The 6,000-nt window shown below is 35.6% G+C and overlaps 1 protein-coding gene across 3 annotated transcripts in view; it reads right to left on the minus strand.

Moving 5' to 3' along the window:
• LOC145252459 (protein N-terminal asparagine amidohydrolase-like) overlaps nt 1-6,000 on the minus strand; it is a 50,433-nt gene that overhangs the window by 25,308 nt on the left and 19,125 nt on the right. The gene's annotated exons all lie outside the window — the stretch shown is intronic.

The raw sequence follows: 6,000 nt of genomic DNA on the forward strand, positions 1-6,000 counted from the left end.
ATAATCAAATTCTACCCAATTTACATCATAAATGATTACTACACTACCACCTTACATTAATTAACTCTTATCCTCGAGCGTCCGTCGGGCCTTGATAAGTGGTGACTCGCAAGTCCCCAAAAAATCCTGAATACTACTTAGTACTTAAAGGAATAAAAACAATTTCATGAGTTCAGTGAATTAATCTAGATCAGGGTTTCCCAAAGTGGGTTCCACAAAAAAAGCTCTGGGTCTCCATGAATGAAGCTGAGAGGCTCTAGAGCCTTTCTTAACGACCAAATGCCTTATATGATAAAATTAAATGGCTGCAGACATTTTATTATTGATCTTTTTTACTGGAAACAGATATGATACATAACTGCAGGTGTGAAGAGTTTCAAGATGGTTCATGAAAAAGAAAATACAGGGTGGAACGATAAAATTGTCGCCCTAAAGAAAACAGCACTACAGCTTTATTTTAAAACTTTTATTCAAAAAATCAATTCAGGTCACTTGATTATTTTGTAGAGTTGACATATATTCAATATAGCCGCTTTTAGTCTAAATCACAATCTTGATACGGGTCTGGAACTGGGAGCATGCCATTTCCACAAGTGCTGGCAGGAGCTCGGCGAATACTCAGCGGATGGCGGCGATTAGACTGGCTTTGGTGTTTGGCAATCTAGCGATGTATTTTGAGGGTGCTGGCAATGGTCCTGTTGTCATAACTTGGATCGGTAGAGAGCATGAGTTGTACAGCAGTGCATCTCCGACCTCGCTCATTGAACACTTCCAGACATAATAGAAGGCTCTAATCGCTCTTAGGATTTGTACACAATCGGCCAATAAGTAAATGTAACAAGAAAAGAAAACCGGTTTTCATTAAACAGAAATGGAATCATATCGTCTTTTCTAGGGCGACAATTTTATCGTTCCACCCTGTAAAAAATAAATTACAAAAAATGCAACAATTTTTTATTAATTAAAACAAAAAAAAAATGGCGCTAAACATTATCATTAGTTAGTGTTAAAATTTTAAATTAATGTTTTTCATATTTATTTTAGAAATTATCTTGCTAGTGCTCCGTAAAAAACAACTTTGCCCTGCTCAGAGGCCTCATGGTGTCCTGAAGTTTGGGAAACCCTGATCTAGATTGTCTGACGATACAACGCATATGATTAGCTATTAGGAGAATCTTGTAAATATGGAGAATCAAATCTGGCATATCAATCCCACAATTCCACTTCCATATGATTAATGAGTACGATAATCCATATGAATGACAATTATGTATGAGCCAAACTGTCATAATAGCGTAATTATAACCAAAAGCATTTTGAAAACAAGTAAGAGCCAATAAGAATCCATAAAAATATTATTAATAAATAACAATATAATTAATAATTAATATTATTATTAATAAATAATAGCACTTTGAAATTTGAAATGCAATTAGAAATTTAAGAAAGCCAACAACAATATTTTTACGCTTTTAAAACGAATTCTGGATAGCAGGGCAGCAATGCTGTCAAAGAAAAAGTAAGATGCCATCCTTCCCACTGCTAGTCTGTGGGAGCCCTTGAGCATGGTTGACTGATGTAATATGGAAGCAATAAAGAATAATTCTGTTTATGGTTTTTGTTGTGGGGCACAAATCACCCCTATTTGAGAACTAAGTGGAATCAACCAGTCTTATGAATAGCACTGGTTTCAGAGACTACCATGTTTAACCGCATGCTACGAACACGTTCCTCTCATACCACTTTAGTGGCTCCTGTATTCTTTATAATAAATACATATCATATTCATACACTTTACACTACTTGTGGTTTCTTTCATTTGTGACCCATAGCACGGGTCTACAACAACTGGCTGACGAGGATGATTCAAGAACTTCCCGAATCAATCTACAACAATTCCTTACAAAAATTGGATGGCGAATATTCGGGCAAGGACGCACTCTAAAAAACAGCCATTGGAAAACAAGATTTGACGACCAAAATGATTCAAGAAAAAAGAACACACGCGAAAATTCGAAATAATTTTTTCCTACACTCAGGGGAAATTCGAAACTTCAAAAGTATTTCTTTTCAAAAGTTCGGTGAAGAACGAGAAAAATTACTTGTTAATGTTTGGAAAAAAAAAAACAACATTCGAGCGTAAAAAATTCACAAACACGGGATAAAGAAGACTTTGAAAAAGAAGGACGATTTTTACCGAAAAAGGATTTTACAAAGACGTCATCCAGAACCTTATCTTGCCGTAAAATACCTACAAAAAACGTAACTATGAGTTGAAACAGAACTCATAAAACAATTGCGTTGAGAATTATTACTACCGAATCAACGATGCCAAGATTTCAGTAAGTAAAAAAAAAAAACTTTTTTCCATCTCTATAAATGCAAGTAATGTTGAAAAAAACTGTCGTTCTAAAAAGCATGTCTCGCTGATATGTCTTATGGTTAAAACGCATTACCGTTGGGGAAAGAAAAAACTCACGCAAATACAAATGATATTTTATGTTATTGGCTAAAGCGAGTATTCGCACGAATTAAAAACACGTCAAATTTTAATCCGACTGCAATAAATTTTTCACTGATCGACGGACTGCACGTCGAAGAAGAAGAAAAAACGATTTCGCTAAGCACGACACAAATAAAGTGTTAACGAGAAAAGGATATTCTTTTTCGCACAGAAATCGAAAAGAATAGCCAATATTAAATAAATGCAATAAACTCTTTTTCACGGATAAATAACTAATTCTTTTTAAGGAAAGAAAGTGGGAAAAAATGTGTAGGATAGACAAGGAATTGAACCCAGTTCCTACACGTTACGAAAATTGAAAAATGGCAAACGCAATCTACTGTTTTCTGTATAAATGCAAACGCCGAATTATTTTCTCAGGAAAATTGCCACACGAGGAAATAAATATATGAAAGAAATATTCGTTAAATAACCAGGTACGAATTTTATAAAGATTTTTTTTTCTGTAAAGCTGGTACTATAGGAAAAATAAGTCAACGAATTGTGTTGTCTCTGAAAAAAACTCATTTTGTTATATTAAATAATTCTAAACCTTCCAAAGAAAATCAAAATGGACGAATTTGCAAAACAGATGTTGGAAATGGTGAAATTCCAACAAAGTCAAAAACTAGAACTTGAAAGAAGGTTCCGAGAAGAACAATTGGCAATACAGAAACAAAACGACGAGAAGCAACTGACAATAAAAAAAAAACAGATGGAAGAGAAGCAGTTAAATTTAATGAAAAACAAGAAAGAGAAAAGAAAGAAATGGACGAACAAATATTGGAATTGAAAAAATAATATTTAGAGCAACAAAACGAGTCAGATAAAAAGAATGGATTTGATAACACAAGTTTTAATGAATAAGGACAGCGGAGAAGAAACCAGCACGGCTTTTCCCCAAAATGCGATCTGGTCAGCTATTGATACATTTCACTATGCTTCTGAGGATGACCTAACGTTTGAAGTGTACTTCAGAAGATTTGAAAACGTTTCTAAGGTTGATTGCGGTTCGTGGACGGATCAAAAGAAGGTTCGTTTATTGCTACGGAACATAAAAAATTTGTGGACTTTATTTTGCCAAGAAAAACCAACAAATTGTCGTTTGGCGAGGCAGTCAAACTGGTAATAGAGTTATACTGTCCAAAAAGAAGCCTTTTTTCATAAAAGATGAAAATGCATGAATCTTACACGCAAGGAGAGTCAGGACTATACGACTTTTGCGTCTATAGTTAATAAGCACTGTGACGATTTCAAGTTGTTGTCATTAACGGCAGACAATTTCAAATGCTTAATATTCACACAATGTTTGATAGCCAAAAAAGACGCTGATATAAGACGTCGTGCTCCAAGTAAATTAGAATTAGGATCTGATTTGATGCTTCAGAAACTGGTTGAAGATTGTCAACGGTTCATGGCAATGAAGCAAGATTTCCGAAACAAAGAAGCAGGTATCGCTCACATTAAAAAGATACGCATCAAAAATAAAGGACACCCACCCGCCAGCAATTACCAACCAAGAGGCAAAAAGAACTCTTCACAAAATTATCAGGATAGAAAAATCCTAGTACCCCTTGTAGCAAATGTGGAGGACCTCATGGGTACAATGCATGTCAGTATCAGAGGAAAATAACATGTGACCCATGCAAGCGAGTAGGGCACAAGGCCTCATATTGCAGATTAAAAGTAATATAAAAAAGCTACGTAAAAATTGCAAAAATGGACCCTTCACCAACAGAGAGCATAAGGAAATATTTTACGATGAGAATCAGGGATAAAGAAGTGAAACTGCAACTCAATTCAGGGTCGGATTTATCGATTATAAATTTTCAAACGTGGAAGAAAATAGGAAAACCCATAATGACAAAGACGAATAAAGTCGCAAGATCGGTAACTGGTGAAAATATAAATTTTGAGGGTGAGGTAGTTATTAATGTGTCACTAAAAAGAATGACGAAAAGCTAAAAGTGTTCATTCTAAGGAACGCAATGAATTTATTCGGGACCGATTGGATTCAGTAATTTAAAATATGGGACTCGCCAATGAGTGAGTTTTGTTACAAAGTCAAAAACCTAATGGCCGAAGCTAACAAACTCAAAAAGGATTTATTCATTCCCAAGTGTTTTCTCTGAAAAGCTTGAATACTGCACAGAAATAAAAGTGAGATTCGAATTGCTGGATGAAGCAAAACCAATATCTAAAAGCGTCGGAGTGTACCGTTTGCTTCGAGCAGAAAAATTGAAGAAGAATAGGAAAGACTAGTTAACACTGTGAAGCCCCTAGAACTTGATACGTGAAAAAAAATCTAAAGCGATTAGAGTATGTGCAGATTTCTCTACTGGATTGAATGCAGCTCTCAAGGGCCACCATTATTCGCTACCAAACCCAGACGAAGTATTCGCTAAGTTAAATGGTGGAAAAAAAATTTCCAAAATAGATTTAAGCGAGGCGTACCTACAAATACTAGTAGAGGAAGAGAGCTAAAAACTTTTGTGTATCTCAACGCATAAAGGACTTTATAAATTCAATAGATTAGCATTTGGTATAAAAGTAGCACCTGCAATTTTCCAATAGGTTATCGATACTTTGCTAAGCGGTTTGGATTTCGCAATAAGCTATCCGAACAATATTCTTATGCGTAGTCAAAATGTTGAACAACATAGAGATCATGTATTTCAAGTGTTTAATGAAATAAAAGAATACGGCTTCACATTGAAGGAAGCAAAATGCAATTTTTTTTAACAAATTAAATACATGGGTCATATTATAGATGAGAATGGGAGGAAACCCTATCCGGATAGGCCCACAGCTATAAAAGACATGCCAGAGCCTCATAATGTAAGTACATTGCAGAGTTTTTTTAGGGCTCGCGAACTATTATCAAACATTCATTAAAAACATGCATGAATTGCGTGCGCCATTGAATGTACTATTAAAAAAGGTACAAAAATGGGGCTAGACGCCTGAGTGCCAGGCAGCATTTAAGAAGTTAAAAGCTTTATCCCTGACTCATTTAATCTGGAACAAGAGAGTATTGTCGCAACCGACGCAAGTTTTTATAGGATCGGAGTATGCATTCTACACAAGATGTCTGATGGGGCCACTAAGCCGACCGGCCATGCATCGAGAACTTTACTGCCTGCTGAGAAAAATTACTCCCAAATCGAAAAGGAAGCACTGGGGATCATATTCAGGGTTCCAAAATTCCACCGATTTTTACACGGTTGTAAATTTAAACTACAAACTGACCATAAGCCGCTTATAACCATCTTTGGCTCTAAATAAAAGGTCTGACAACTTACACAGGGGACCATTCTGCTGAATTATGACTTCAGTATGGAATTTCTTACATCTGCGAAGTTAAATCATGCAGACAGATTGTCGCGATTAATCCCGAAATCAAGGGAACCGCTAGAAGACACAGTAATAGCGTCACTACAAAGTGAAAAGAACTATACAAAAATACTATGTAATACGATCAAGGAACTACCAGAGGC

This window comes from Euprymna scolopes, chromosome 29, assembly GCF_053919585.1.
Source record: "Euprymna scolopes isolate OS-2025 chromosome 29, ASM5391958v1, whole genome shotgun sequence".
NCBI classification, from domain to species: domain Eukaryota; kingdom Metazoa; phylum Mollusca; class Cephalopoda; order Sepiida; family Sepiolidae; genus Euprymna; species Euprymna scolopes.